Here is a 17,876-nt window from a genome sequence, read left to right as displayed (position 1 = left end):
CTCCATGATAGATCTTACGATTACCCTATTTAAGACGTGACATGTGGTGTTAATCGTATCCGTCCAAAAATACTCAGGTAGGCTAATCTCATTTATCATAGTCCGGGCAAGCTCTTCCAACACACGGTTCTTGCGTTCTACAACACCATTTTGTTATGGAGTTCTATGACATGAGAAATTGTGAGCAATACTATTTTCGGTGCAAAAGTTTTGAAAATGATGGTTCACGAATTTCCCACCATGATCACTACAGAGAGTGATGATTTTAAAACCAAAAACATTTTGAACAACCTTAGCAAAGTCAACAAAAGCTTTAAAAGTATCATCTTTATGGGCTAAGAAAAACGTCCATGTAAATCTAGAGTAGTTGTTAACAATCACAAATCCGCAATAGTTGTCACCTAGACTTCTTGTCCACGAAGGTCCAAACAAGTCTAAATGGAGATGCTCAAGAGGTTTTGATGTCGAAATAACCTTCTTCGATTTAAACAACACTCTTGTTTTCTTTCTCATTTGGTAAGCATCACACAATTTATCTTTTGAAAACTTTATTTTAGGAAGACTAACTACTAGATTTTTGGATGTTATCTTATTTAACAAGTCAAAATGCACATGACTTAAGCGTCTATGCCATAACTAAGAATCCTCATTCTTGACGACTAAACACTTAGTCCCATTCATTGAGACATCATCTAGATCAAGTATATAGACATTTTCAATCCTAGAATCCTTAAACACAAGGTCTTTACTAGCCTTATGCTCAATTATACAACTAAGAGTATCGAATGAAATCGAATACCCTTTGTCACATAGTTGGCTAATACTTAGCAAGTTGTGGTTAAGCCATTTCACTAACAATACATTTTCAATGGTAATTGTGGAGGAATTTCCCACAACACCTTCACCAAGAGTTTTACCCTTCATATTGTCTCCATAGGTGACGTGACCACTTTTCTTCTTATCGAACTTGATGAACATGGAAGCATCTCTCGTCATGTGTCTTAACCATCCTCTATATATAAACCATGATCTTTTTGCGGAGTTAAGACGTTCCTTTGAAGTTCCACTTTTCTTTCGTGCCATCAAGAAAAAGTTGGCACACTCATCATCTGAACTCGAACATGAATGGGAGGAGAAACTTTCTAACTCTTCTTCCCACGCGATGTTGGCTCTACAACCTTTGGAAGATTTTCCCTTCGTCTTGTAGAAAGCCTTGTCTTTGCTTTTCTGATGTTTGGTGAGATTTGGACATATAGTTCTATAGTGTCCCAATTTACCATATTCATAGCATGTGATCTCATCATCTTCTTTCTTGTGATCCTGCTTAAGTGGATGAGTATTTATGAAATTCACTAGACCTTTGTCGGTATGCTTGAGCTTGTTTCTCTTAAGATATCTATTGTATCCTCTGACGAATAAACCCATTTCTTCCTTTTTAGAAACTTCTTCGTCAAAATCGTCACTTTCTTCCTTTGAGTTATTCACTTTTGAGGATAAAGCTTTCAAAGAAAGACCTTGTTTCTCTTCTTTCCCTTTCTTTCTTTTTCGACTTTACTTCACTATCGCCGAGTCGTTTCAACTCATTCTCATGATCGGCTAACTTCTCAAACAATTTTGTATATTCAAAGTACTAAGATCATTTGCTTATTTTGTTGCGGTGACTTTTGGTTGTCATTCCCTGCACATGGATCTCAATATTTTGTTAGTACAATCTTTGTTGGAAAAAGTTTTACCTATGTCTCGCAGTTTGTTGATCAAGTAGAGGAATCTAGTTTTCATGGAATCCACAGATTCTATGGGTTCCATATGAAATAGTTCAAACTTCTCTGTAAACATATTGATTTTAGAATCCTTGTCGTCCCCTGTTCCTTCATAGAGAATTTGGAGAGCATCCCACATACCTTTAGCACTTGTATGATGTGAAATCGAATAGAACACTTTAGCACTTAGTTTTGAAATAATTATGTTCTTCGCTTTCAAATCATATGAATCCTTTTTGGTTTCATCATCAGTCCAATCTTTTGGATGTTTAACAACGTCATTATCACCCTTGGGAATATATGGTCCCTCGGTGACGACACACCACCAAATTTAGAGTAATGTCATTTAGAGTAAAGTTTCTCTTGGAATCATTTTCATATGATAAACATTGTAGGAGATAGGGTCTAGGGAACCCCAGTTTTGATCAGATGAATTCCTCTAGTCAACCAACATGAACTAACTTGCTAGCTTGCAATTCTCTTGACTTTTGGGACTCATGGGAGATCACATATGCATAAGATAATGAAATTTGAAGTATCCCTTGAAATATTTTATCAATTGGTGAAGAAGATTGGTGAAGAAGTTACATAAGATACCTAGTTGAATTAGGGTTTCCAAGGCAAACCAATTCGAAACTCTTGATGAATTCTTGATCAAAATAACATGTGAAGCTCATGGGGATCCATATATGATGTCTAGAGCCATAGTAGACCAATTGTTGATTGAGCTACTTGTAATGAGGGTCTTAAACCCTAGATATGAGCTTGATAGAGCATGTGCACTACCTACACAAGAGTTAGTGTATACAAAGATGTATTTTTGGTATTTTGGTTAGTAAATGATAAAATACAAAGTATGATACAATCACATGATGCTTGGTGATCTCTCCCAATGCAAACCCAATGAATGAGGGGGTAAGGAGGATGTCAATGTATGATCCCAATGCCAATGCATATGATGAGATATGATGAGGTATCTTAGGGTCAAAATTGGGGTCTTACACATACACAAAAACGGAAAATGAAACGATAGTACCCTGCTTGTGAAATGATGAGGAATGCACTCTTATAAAGTATGCCTTTCAAGGAAGATTAGATGGACAAGATATATTCAAAATGCATCAACATAATATTTAGGCAAGTGTTGATATGTCAAGAATCCCTAATTCCCGTCGAATGTTAAAGAAGGGTTCGGTAGCAAGTGGTTTTGTAAAGATATCAACAAGTTGATTTTTACTATCAACATGCTCAAAAACGACGCCATATTTCTCAACATGATCGTGTAGGAAATGATGATGAATCTCAATATGCTTAGTATGAGAATGTAGCATTGGGTTCTTAGTGAGTTTAATGGCACTAGTGTTGCCGCACATAATTGGAATACGACTTAGTTTTATATCAAAATCAAGAAATTGTTGTTTAAGCCACAAAATTTAAGGGCAACAACTATCGACTGTTACGTATTCTGCCTCAGCAATTGACAACACAACCGAAACTTGTTTCTTGTTGTGCCAGCTAACTAAGTAATTTGAAAATATGTGACAAGTTCCACTAGTGCTTTTCCTATCCGATTTGCAACCAGAAAAATCGGAATCAGTGAAATTAACTAAGCTATAATCACTAGTACTTTTCCTATCCTTTAGATACATAATATCTCCAAGTGAAGACTCTAATTCTAGCGACAAAATAGTTTTTTCCTATAAAGTTTTATACAATATGTATCCCCAATTTTTATTATGATGCATCCATAAATACATCTTCATATAGATTGTGGTCAAGTTTACTTAATAAACCTTACAACCCAAATGATCATAAAGATAACTAGTACTCTTACCTCCCTATCAAATAAGGTGTTTCTACAACTACTTTATATGGAATTGGTTTGGATAGGAATAATTGTATGTAAAAAAACTTATAAAGAAGAGTCACAAAGATATAATCTAACTATATTAGATCGAACGATGTCAAACATGATATGATTTAAATGCTCATTATATTTTTTATATATGTATTTACCATAGAGAACTATTCATATGGTCTTAATACCTTTTAGAGTTGTTTCCTTCTATTTCATTTTTGAACTCTTCTCAAAAGAATTTTAACTCGTGTCACATACACAAATCCATGATTACTGAGTTTGTCAGTAATATAAATGAAGTAAGAGAAATAAAATTCATCTAGAAAACATGTTTAGAGGTTCATATACATCCCACATCTATATAATCAAGATATATCATATGTCCTTTCACTTTAGTCGCTTATTTGAGACATTATATATATCTTCCAAAATTAAGACTTACATCTATCAAATGATATAAAACCAAAAATGAATCGGACAATCTATTCTCATATACTTTGAAAATGCATCTCTCACTTATTTGGACTAAATATGGATGTCATTGATATACACAAGGTTCAAATATTATTTGATCCACCGTACATTTGTTACAGATGAGCTTATCAAGACCGTATAACTCAAATCCACTACTTGATTTTGTATTGAAATCACTATTTTGGATAATAGTAACAACACTTGTCCATTATCAAAACATGCACTCCATATCTTATCAATACAAGATTTAGAATTAATGTTTCTTTTACTAAATAAAACTTAATAACAATTATTTAGCTTCATTCTAAGCTCTAATCTAAGTCTAACCATAAGCTCTTATAGTCAAGGAAAACTTGTTGTTCCATTCTAGACGTAAGATGACTCAAATTATAATAAATGTCCTACTTATTTAAAGACTTTTCACATTCTTATAAATGTGAGATCAATATCTGATATCACATACCCATTATGTAGAAGTAGACAATTTTACTTTCTATAACTAAATGTATGAAGAAAAAGTCGTACTTCTTTCTTCTACTTTGACTCTTTTGATAACCATTAATAGTTTTCTTCTTTCAACACATGAAATCATTGTCTTATTTTAGAACCATATTTTTCTGCCAAAATTCAAAAAAATATAAAATGAATCTTATTCCTTTTATAATTCATCTATTTAACATTACAAACTACTTTCTTTTCTTTTCAACAAGATGTGGTAGATATATTTAAAATTTATTCATAATGAATATAATCTACCTATCCGAGACAATCTCACATAGAATTTGTGACCAACTATTTGGTCTATAAGAAATCCAAATTTTCAATCTCAAAATTATTTTAGACCAATTTGGATTCCTAACTTGTATAGAAAAGATCTTGGAATATTTTACATTTTTCATATCTTGTATTTCTTATTTAAAAGAAAACCCCCAAGGTTAATGATCATATCATTCTCCATGACGACTACAATTATGAGATGTGTTATATCTAGACATTCAAATTTATCCTTCTCATAAGTATCATTCTTCGAATCTAGTTATAATCAGTTGTAAGGAATTAGTTGCTTTAGAACATATAATTTTTCTCGTGCTTGAGAATAATTCTGAATTTCTGAACCAACTCAGAAACTCCTTTTTGATCCTTACTTCCTTCATAAGGACATTTCACAGTAAAATATAAAATAAAGTGAAAAATAAATTTTGACTACAAAACGTGTAAGAAATTGTATCAAGTTAAATCATTTTAATAAGGTCTTTTATTAAAATGCTCCTACTATTTTTACTCAAATCAAATGACCTTCAACATTTGATTTGAAAAATTTCATTGGAAGATTTTCTAGCGGGTCGTGATCCATATTTCAATTTATTTTAAGTCCGGTAGGCGATTTACACAAAACTCAGTTATTTAGGTAGGAACTCTTTCCAAATGTATCTAATGCAATTTTCGATTTTTATCAGTTAAGTGAATAACTCTTATTCTAATCCTTCATATGAATTGTTCTCAACTCTTGCATTTAAACATATATAATCCTATTATAATTAGCAGTTGGATATTACATTTATCCCATCGCACCTTACTAATATAAAACATGCACCTCGCGTTTGACAAAACCTACATTATTCAATACTAGTCTTGATGAGTGCTAAAATTTTGGAAAGCAATTAACTTAATATTAAATCTATAGATTTTTCTTAAGTTTGGTCTCACTTATTTGTGTATCTCATACACATCTGTATATTCATTTATTTCATGCTATCGCATACATAAAATAAAATTTGATAATACAATTATTACCACCTAAAATGCAAGAATTAAATAAACTATTTTATTACAATTCTTTGACACACGAACAAGCTTCTTCACCGACATCATCGTTTGACGTTGTCTTCTCTTCAACTCTTGAACTCGAACAATTATAATATTTACATAAATAAAACAAATAATTAAATGCAACGACATGCGGGTCGTATTTAATTAAAATAAATCATGACACGCTTGTCGTATTTAAATAAAATAAATCACAACACACATGTCGTATTTAAAATAAACAAACACAAAAATCTAAGGTCATAACCAATTTATTTAATAGTAAATAATTAAATACTTAATAATTTATTATCAATTTATAAATATTGATACATCAACATTTGATGCTTTTTGCAAATCTTAAAGGCACATCTCTTGCGTCGTCACACACCCTAATGCAGAAGCGTTCATACCATCAAAACATAATGATCCATTATTCACTATGATTATCAAAATATCATTATTTCACTATACAAATGTCAGATTCCAAAACAAAATACACATTGATCATTCAAATATATAACAATTATTACACTAAATAAATATCAGATTCCTAAACATAATCAACAATGAATATCTAAATTATACAAACACATTATATCATTATTTAGTATCAAATAATAAATATTTTGTTATTTTTCTATTATTATTATTATTTATAATTATAACCTATTATTTATTAAAAAAATTTAAGTGTAACAAATAATATTACGGCAATCACGAATCAAATTGGATGATACCAACACCCTTGTTATTGTTATGTTATTATTGTTATTGATAGTTATTATAAAAATAATATAACAAATATTAATATCCACATATTAATATGTAGGGGTGGCAAACGGGCATGCCCGCCCCGTTTAGGCCCGCCCCGCAAAAGCCCACAAAAAAACGGGGCGGGGCGGTCATAGTTGAGGATGCGGGCCTAAAACTTAGACTCGCCCCGTAAAAAAGTGAGGGCGGAGCGGGGAAAGCCCGCGGACACTGCACTCTTTAAGCCTAAAAATGCAAAAATATATGTAAATACACGTGCCCGCAAAAGCCCGCGAAAAAAACGGGGCGGGGCGGGACAGACACATTTGAGGGTGAGGGCCTAAATCCTTGGCCCGCCCCACACAAAAGTGCGGGCAAAACGAGCATTCCCCGCGGGCCGAGCCTGTTTTGCCACCCCTATTAATATGTAAGGCCAAAAATATACCGCCGTAAAATTAAACCTAATGCCGCAATCTGTTCTTATGTCACCGAAAAAACACTTGCTTTTAATTTAAAAGAGGCAAAATTGTTAGTTAGAAAAAAACAAATAAGCGGCTTTTGACTGAATCACAGGCAGGGTTAGTGTAATTCTTGCTTTTCGTTTCTTTAACAGAGCATTTTCCTTTTTTAAATTATGGCGACGAATATGCGATTCATGATATAACACTAATAACCGTTTCGTCAATTACTTGCACTTCCAACAAAAGACGTCAAAATAGTTTAATCAAACAAAAATCATATCACATGCAAGAATAAAAAAGTAAAATTGAATCTAATTCAATTATTTATGATTAAACATATACAAACACATGTATTTTAATTACATCATCATATAAACATTAATATGCTTCAAACTCATTCGAATTATTAATTTAAATAGAACCAAAACTCTGGTATTAGTGTAGGGATTTAAGAGGGATTTTTCAAATTTTTTAATTCTTTTAGTGGAATAATCTTGATAAATAAATAATTATTAAATCATTCATCACAAATCAAATTGATCAAAATAAGAGTTTAATAATTACCTCTTCAATCGCGTTTTATCTTTGATTAAAAACAGAAGATATCGGAATTTTTTCAGAGAATGACAAAATTTGTTGGTGCAAAGGTAGAATGAATGATGAACGGAAATATTCTATTAAGAATGACGGCTACAAAAACATGATTAAAAGTTACAATGATTGACACCCTATTTATAAGCTAAAACTAGGGTTACTACAATAGGATAAAATACTAAAATACCCTCTAACAAACTTAGGGGCTAAGAAAATAATACAATTTAAATATGAATTAAATCTAATAAAATATAATACCATCCCTTAATTCATATTCCATCAAAACTTGTAACACCAATTCCATCCCTTAATATGAGAAATTGGTCAGTCTTGATAGCTTTCGTCAGAACATCTGCCAACTGCTTCTGAGTGCTGCAGTGTACAACTTCTAACACTCCCCTCTGAACTTGATGTCTCAGAAAATGATACTTGGTCTCAATGTGCTTGCTTCTCCCATGCAACACTGGGTTTCTGGCAAGATTGATTGCAGACTTGTTGTCAATCATCAGCTTCAGAGGTTTGTTTACTTTAATCTTCAGATCCTGCAATAGATTCAGAATCCACACAGTTTGGCATGCAGTAACAGCACCTGCAATATATTCAGCTTCACAAGTTGACAACGCCACAACAGGTTGCTTCTTGGAACACCAAGAAATGGGACCTCCCAGAAATTTGAATAAGTACCCAGACGTACTTCTTCTGTCAACTCTGTCTCCACACCAATCAGAATCTGAATAACTCAGAAGTTCTGACTCATCCTTTCTTCCAGAAGGAAATAATACTCCATACTTCAGAGTTCCCTTGATATACCTCAGAATCCTGACTGCAGCTTGGTAATGGGACCACTTAGGTTTACTCATGAACCTACTAACCATCCCAACTGAATAGCAAATATCAGGTCTGGTATTGCACAAATACCTCAGAGAACCAACTAACTGTTTGAAGGTTGTAGCGTCCACATCCTTTCCATCAGAGTCAGAATCCAGCTTCTGATTTGTATCAGAAGGTGTGACAGCAATCTTACAATTCTCTAATTCAAATCTCTTCAGAAGTTCTAATTCATACTTGAGCTGATGCAAAATAATACCTTTCTCAGAGTATCTGAACTCCATCCCTAGAAAGTATGTCATTTTGCCTAAATCAGTCATTTCGAATTCATTCATCAGAACTTTCTTGAACTTAGCTATCTCCTGTTCAGAACTTCCAGTCAGCAGTATATCATCAACATATAAGCATACCAGAGTCATATTTCCTTCAGAAGTATGCTGAACATAGACACCGTACTCCATCTCACATTTCTGGAAGCCTTGCTTCTTGAAAAAAGAATCAATCTTCTTATTCCAAGCTCTGGGCGCTTGTTTCAATCCATATAGAGCTTTGTATAATCTGTACACCATCCCTTCCTGATTCTTTTTCACAAATCCAGGAGGTTGTGACACGTAAACTTCTTCTTCTAATGGACCGTTCAAAAATGCAGATTTTACATCTAAATGCATCAGAGGCCAATTCCTGTTAGCAGCTATTGCAATCACCATTCTGATTGTTTCATGTCTTGCTACAGGTGCAAACACTTCAGAGTAATCCAGCCCAGGTTTCTGTAGAAATCCTCTGGCTACCAACCTCGCTTTATGTTTGCCAATTGAACCATCTGGCTTTAACTTCTGCTTGAAAACCCATCTGACGCTGATGGCTTTCTTGTCTTTTGGAAGTTCTGTCAGCTTCCAAGTCTTGTTTCTCTCTATAGCATCAAGTTCTTCTTTCATGGCCTTCAGCCAGAGCTTCTGCTTAAGAGCCTCTTCTGTACTTATGGGTTCAGAGTCTACTAACATGGCACACTGAATAACTTCTCCTTCAGAGTCTACTTCAGTGTCTTGCAGCATGTCAAATTCTGCATATCTTCTGGGGATGTTTCTGATTCTTTGTGGTCTCTGAACTTGTTCAGAGTCTTGAGCTTCAGAGTTTCTACCTTCAGATGGTTGACTTCCTCCAGAGCTTTGACCATCTGAAGGTTCTGGCATATTTCCAAAGTCTGAATTGCCACCAGAATCTGGATTACCATCAGAGTCTGGGTCATCAGAGTCAGGATCATCAGAGTCTGAAACATCAGAGTCTGCAACATCAGAGTCTGGAACATCAGAGTCTGGAACATCAGATTCTGGATCACTATCAGAGTCAGAATCAACGTCAGAATTTACTCCAACCTCAGAAATTCTGAACTCTGACCTTTCTTCAGAAGTTCTAACATCAGAATCAGATTGAGACTTATCCCAATTCCAAACTTCTGATTCCTTCACAATCACATCTCTGCTGAATTCAATTTTATTGGTTTCTGGACAATAGAGCTTGTATGCACCTGTACTGTGGTACCCTATCAGAATCATCACTTTGCTTCTATCATCCAGCTTCTATCTTCTGGCTTCTGGAACATGTTTATAGCAAACAGAACCAAACACCTTCAGATGACTAACACTTTGCTTATCTCCAGTCCACTTCTGTATTGGAACTATTTCCTTCAACTTCTTCGTAGGACATCGGTTGAGTACATACGTTGCAGTGGCAACAGCTTCTCCCCAGAGCTTCTGAGGAAGCTTCTTCTCCTTTAGCATGCTTCTTACCATATCAAGCAAAGTGCGGTTTCTCCTTTCAGCAAGACCATTGTGTTGAGGGGTATAAGGAGCAGTAACCTCATGCTCAATTCCATTCTCCTCACAGAACTTCTGGAACTCTTTGGAGTTATACTCACCTCCACCGTCAGTTCTAAGAATCTTCAACTTCTGACCACTCTGATTCTCAGCCTTCATTCTGAACTTCTTGAATTCATCAAATACCTCGTGTTTAAACTTAATAAGGGATACCCATGTCATTCTTGTGAATTCATCAACAAATAACACAAAGTATTTATTCCCTCCAATCGATGCTACTGGAAATGGACCACACACATCAGAATGTACAACTCCCAAGGCATGTTTTGCTCTTGGAGCAATTTCTGACGCAAATGGCAATCGTGGTTGTTTTCCTTCCATGCAAACTTTGCATGACTTTTCAGGCTTCTTAATTGCAGGAATTCCATGTACCAACTTCTTTGAATTTAGATGTTTTAAGCTTCTGAAATTCAAATGACCAAATCTTCTGTGCCATAGCTCACTCTCCTTCTCAGCACTTGTTGCACTAAGACATTCTGAGTCTGTAGTTCTGACATTCACCTTGAATGTTCTATTCCTTCCCTGTTCTGACTCCATAATCAACTTCTGATTGCAGTCATACAGCTTCAGAAGATTGTCCTTCATGGTAACTGAAAAACCTTTCTCAATTAATTGTCCCACACTCATCAGATTGCTTCTGATGCCAGGTACATACCACACGTTCTGAATCAATGCTGTTTTCCCATTGTTCAGAATCACTCTGACATTTCCCATACCTTCTGCATTAAGATATTTGTCATCAGCACATCTGATCTTTGTCCTCTTTTCAGAGTCAAAGTCAACCAGCCATTTCTTGTTTCCAGTAAGATGATTTGAACAGCCAGTGTCCATATACCACCAGTCTATCAGATCCATATCATCAGATTCAGAGGCCATCAATAGCACAGATTCGTCATCAGAACTTCTGGCTATATTTGCTTCTTCTGATTTTCTCTCCTTGTTTGACCAACAGTCTCTAGCAAAATGACCAAACTTCTTACAGCAGTAACATTGGATTTTCTTCTTGTCATACTTCTCTTTTCCCTTCTGAGCATTCTTTTGTCTATCAGAGGTTGAGCTTTCTGACTTCTGACCACCATCAGATCTTCTCCTGGCTTCTGACTGCTTCTGATACCTCCTATCAGAAGTTGCTTTCAGAGCCTGCTGCTCTACTTCCCTTTCAGAGGTTCTCTCAGTTAAACGCAACTCTTGCGCTTCTAGACTGCTCTGCAGCTCTTCAATTCTCATGGTGCTCAGATCTTTGGAATGTTCTATTGCTACCACAATGTAATCAAATTGACAGGTAAGGGATCTCAATACCTTCTCCATGATTGTTTCTTCAGAAAGAGTTTCTCCACACGCTTTCATCTCATTAGTGATCAGAATCACTCTGGAGATGTATTCAGAAACTTTCTCATTATTCTTCATGTTGAGATTCTCATATTGCTTTCTCAAGGACTGAAGCTTCACCTTCTTCACTGATGCGTCACCACCATAACATCTAACCAGTGTGTCCCACGCAGCCTTTGCTGTCGTTGAATCTGCAATTTTCTCAAACACATTTACATCAACACATTGATGAATGAAGAACAATGCTTTCTGATCCTTCTTCCTTACTTCCTTCTGCGTGTTTTTCTGTTCATCCGTCGCATCTGCTGCTACCGGAACATAACCATCAGTGACAAGGTCTAGAACATCTTGAGCACCGAATAGTACACGCATTTGGATCATCCAACGATTCCAGTTTTTACCGTCAAATACTGGAAGTTTGGTGTTCATATTGCCGTTTCCGTTCATCTTTCTACCTTGCACAGTACACTCAGATTTCTCACACAGTGTTTCCCAACCCACAGAATTAAAATTCTGATCAGATTTTGTTCAAGATTCAACACGAATCTAAGAATCAAAATCAAACACACAAGACCTCACGTTCACTCGTGTTTCCCGTGTTTCCCAATGAATCTGAACCGGAGCTCTAGATACCAATTGTTGGTGCAAAGGTAGAATGAATGATGAACGGAAATATTCTATTAAGAATGACGGCTACAAAAACATGATTAAAAGTTACAATGATTGACACCCTATTTATAAGCTAAAACTAGGGTTACTACAATAGGATAAAATACTAAAATACCCTCTAACAAACTTAGGGGCTAAGAAAATAATACAATTTAAATATGAATTAAATCTAATAAAATCTAATAAAATTGACAATTAGGATTGCAAGGAAAAAAAGATTTTCTATTTATAGAGAGTTACTAATACCTCTTATTTTGAACATTTCCTAAATAAGTCTAATCTTATTTAAATAAACTATTTTAATTAAATAAATATTATTTATATTTAATTAAACTTTTTTAATTAAATAAATAAAATAATTATATTATACTATATTTAATTTAATCAACTTTCAATTCTCATTTATTTAATTAAATCATATTTAATAAAATAAATTATAGATGTGCTAATATTTAAACAATTTAAATATTATTCTTACATAATTAAATTTATTTTATTTAATTTAATCGTTCATTACAATATCAATATTCTAATGGTGTAACCCTATAAGTTCTCGTAACGTTGACAATAATATTAAATCACATATACAATACTATAAATAGTGAGTGATATCTAGAACACATCATTGTTATCCAAGTGATGAGAATGTCGATTGATATGACATAATCTTTATTTAATAATGATCGTTGATATGATTATCCTTTTGCATCTCTCTCTCTCTCTCTCTCTCTCTCTCTCTCTCTCTCTCTCTCTATATATATATATATATATATATATATATATATATATATATATATATATATATAATATATATATATATATATATATATATATATATATATATTATATATATATATATATATATATATATATATAATATATATATAATATATATATATAAAACATAAGGCTAATACCTCATATCGACTTATTCATTGATCCCCGAGTATACTTGATAATAACAAATAAGCCTAATACCTCATATTGACTTATTCGAGTACGGTCATGCATTTTATAGTCATACTCAATCAATGGGTCCACATATATTACTCTCGTATATGTAGGAGGAAGAAATCTCATTTAGCTCACTCATGCCCCTCAACATAATTTGTAAAGTACCAATTAATCATCTTTATGGTCATAAATTGTGATTGACAATAAAGTACTCGACTCCACATCTAGGATCCATAATGGTTTCAGGTCAAAGGATGGTTGGTATACACCACTATCACTGTGAGAATAACTTATGACACTTACATAACAAACTATGTAGTATTCTTATGGTGGATCAATCCAGAATAAATATTACTCATAATATTTATAATTATGTGAAGACTTGATATCTCATATCCATGACCTATGAGATACAATCATCAATCTGCTCACGTAATAGTCTTTATACATTACTGATGTCCTATTTGACAGTAAAGTTTGACTACAAATACTTTAAGAATAATATCCTTAAGTTTAATGAGATCTCATGATTAAGTCACACTTAAAGGATCATTAGACTGACTAATTATTTTAAGGACTTTATTATTTCATTTACAAATAACATAGTAAATATATATATATATATATATATATATATATATATATATATATATATATATATATATATATATATATATATATATATATATATATATATATATATATATATATATATATATATATATATATATTAAGGTCATGATAAAAAAACATATACAACCAATATTGATTGGCTATTATGGCATACTCTAACACGATTTTTAGACCCTCCTTATTTAGAATTGTCCATTTTGAACATAATATATATAACTCATGGAGCTCACCCTAATAGAACAGGATGTCTGCTTTGATATCGATTGAAATTTGGTTCTATGGACGACAAGTTGATAGACACATTGTTGTAACAATGTCTATGACAAGTATAATGTGTAACTGGTATAATAAATGCATATATAAATTGGTTTGATTTAAAGTCTTCTATTTCAATGAAAGTAAAATCACTCTTTACATCAGAAGTACAAATTGGTTTGATTTGAACTCTCCTAGTTCGATGCAATTTTTTCCAATACTACTTGTAAACTTCGATCTTGAACCCTCGTGAATCTGAGACTCATCTTACTTTCACTCCAACACTCTCCCAAGTGCTTGTAAGGTTACAAAAGATTATGAACGATGAAACGATATTACAACTCAAATACTCTATTCTCTTAACTTATAAATAAGATGCAGTAATAAAGTATTACACAAAAACAAACACAAGAACCAAAACAAATTAGCACACTACTTTAGAAAATACATTTAACCTTAGTTGGATATGAGGTTTTACATTGGCTTCAAATGTGAGGTAACAAATGGCGTCATAAAAAATGCGCCAATTTACCTCTTGATTTTAATTTAACCTATGGGTAATGTGTAAAGGTCATGGTTCGATCCCTTAGTGATATCCTTTTTGGAAATTTTAAATGGTGAAAACACTTTTCCTCTCGGATATGACATTCCACCAATGGGTACAACATATTTCACCTCGGTTTTGACTTTCCACCGATGAGTAAAACGTGATTGAGCTTATTATATCTAATGTGGATTTCTTATTTCACTAATCCCTAACGAAACATATAACTTCTCAAATTCATTAGGAAAATAATTATATGAACAATTATGTTATATTTGAAGAACAACTTACACAAATTAATGTTTTTCGATCATCTTATAACTCATCATTCATTTCATGTTCTTTAATGGTTAGAATCTCTTCAATGTTTCAAGTGTTTTATTCAACACTTTTGTTTATACTAATTCATTCTTGAAAGCTTAAAACTTAATTCTTTTCAAAATGAATAAGTATAGAAAAGAGTTGAACGAAAGTAAGAAGTATTGGAGAAATTTTAACCACTAAAAAACGTGAGATGAATGATGAGTTGCAAAATACTCGAAAGACATTAATTAGTACAAGATATGTCTCAAATAAAACATAGTTTTTCATATTATTATTTTCAAAATCAATTTAATATGTCATATGTTCAAAGATGGATTAGTGAAACAAAAAATCGACATTAGATATAATAAACTTAACTTGATTGAACAAGATGAGATCTTCAAAAAGAATAAACAAACATAGCCTCAATATTAATAGAAATGTCAAACTCAAAATCAATAACAACAAATAAACTAAAACATATTTTTTTCATAATTTTGGGAAGTAAAACAACTACACAACAATAACAATAACATCAACAACTCAGAAACAAGAACATACATTAAACAACTAAAAAAAACAATATGTCATTCTAGTTATGAATTTCATGCTACTAAAAACCCAAGGTTCCTCACCTTATCCAGTTATTTCCATTTATACAAATACACACATACCCCCGAGATTCTTTATTGGATTAAAACTACTTAATCAACTTACACAATTTACATGCTATTACTATTCGTCACGTCAAAACATGATACACCAAGTTATTACGATTCCAATTACCATTGAAATATAGACAAGTTGTACATTACGATTCCAATGATCACTGAAATATATCATACCAATTTTAATATAACACAAGATATTAGGGTTGTAATTAACATTGCAGCATAAGACACATAATCATGGAAAGGCATGGTCAATTCACAACTAGCAAACACGTATACAAGAATTATCAAAGCATCACCATGATTCACGAATTAAATATCATTATCACTTAGCCTATATGAATTTCATGCTAAATCCATAATTTATTAAATAATACATTCTTTACGAACATAGTAAAGAATACACCATCAATAAACAAACTAAGGCTCCAAAGATTGACTATAATCAAGTATCACATAGTCAACAAGATTCTATACTCAATAAGTGTTATTACTTATACTAGAAGGGTTTTGTGAAAATTCAAATTTTCTAACATAAAATATGGCACACAAGAACCATTTTACTTTACCATAGGATAGATCTTTGAACTAGCTTTAAAATTCAGCTTTAAAATTCATCCAACCGCATCTCAATCGGAGTTACAAAACTCAATTTATGGTGGTTTCGGAGTGCATAGTCAATTACACAAAACACGTAACCACTTACATGGCGACTATGTCTCATATTTTGAACATTCTCTTAGGTGGTAACCGGTTACTCATAAAGCATACAGATTACACCCCTATTTTAAACCAAAAATCACTCAAATTTCCATAATTCTTCCAACCCTAACCCAATGGAATCATGTCCTAACATAGGATAAATGTAACACCCAAATTTTAGTAATTTATTTTCTATAAGTCATTTTGATTTAATTGTTCATTTTTATAATTATTTTGTTGCTGGGATTTAGTGGGGTGTATCTCCTTAAGATGAGATAATATTTAAGGGGTTGTGACCATATGATTAATCTAGAATAATTTATAGTTATTTTAGATAATCAAAATAATGATTTAATTGATTATTTAATTAAATAATAAGAAAAAGAGAGTGTGTAGAGATTTTGAAGGCAAAGTGATAATTACAAGGTTAAATTGAGGGTAGAACAGGGAAAGTCTATTCGGAGAAAGAGGGTTACTAGAAAAAAAAAGGATTTGGGAAAAAGGAATCAGAATTGCATCGTATGTAGAAATTTTGAGAAAAGAGAAGGAAGGTTATGGTAGGAGGCTAAGGGTGATCTACAGAAAGAGAGTGAAGGTTTCGCTTCATAATTTTTACAAGGAATTCAGGTAAGAGTGAGAATTTGTTTAAATAGTAAAGGGTATGATGGAAGGGTATAATGGAGGAACCCTTAACCTCTTTAGGATTGAGTGTTCTAGATCTAAATTCTGGTTTCCATGTTATAATTATTGATTGTATGATGAGTTTGGTATGAAGTCCATGTATCATATATATGCATATGTTTTTTTGATGATGTTGATGATATTATGCCAATGATTGATGTTTGAAGGTTTTAACCTTGATTTGTGTTATTTGGTGAGTTAGAGATGATAATCATGATGATGTGTTATAATATGATGTTGATACATGAAAACTATAGAGTAAATGATGAATTAGGAACCTATAAGCATGGATTTTATTTGATATATTTTTGTAGCATATGTTTTTGACACATGAGGTAGTGTTTGGGTGGTTTAAAAACTGAGTTTTGGGAAGATTTCGCATTATAGGTCGACCTATGAAGGTCATGTGTCAACCTGTACAGGTCATAGGTCGATATATGCAGTCAGCACATATGACATAACATATAGGATTTAAAAATGTAGTATATCTATCGACCTATATATTTTATGTGCCTACCTATAAATTTTATGTTCCGACATATAGATGTTATGTGTCGACATATAACTGCCATGATGTTGTTTTGCATTGTTTGACGGTTTTGGCCATAACTTTTGATCTGTATGTCCAAATGACGTGCCGTTTGAAGCGTTAGAAAGCTAACACTAAGATATACCACATGATAATGATAGGTTAATTGTTTGAGTATTATTAATATTCCTACTGTGT

The sequence above is a fragment of the Lathyrus oleraceus genome, chromosome 5 (assembly GCF_024323335.1).
Source record: "Lathyrus oleraceus cultivar Zhongwan6 chromosome 5, CAAS_Psat_ZW6_1.0, whole genome shotgun sequence".
NCBI classification, from domain to species: Eukaryota; Viridiplantae; Streptophyta; class Magnoliopsida; order Fabales; family Fabaceae; genus Lathyrus; species Lathyrus oleraceus.
The sequence above is the reverse complement of the archived record's forward strand: the minus strand, read 5'-3'. Positions refer to the sequence as shown.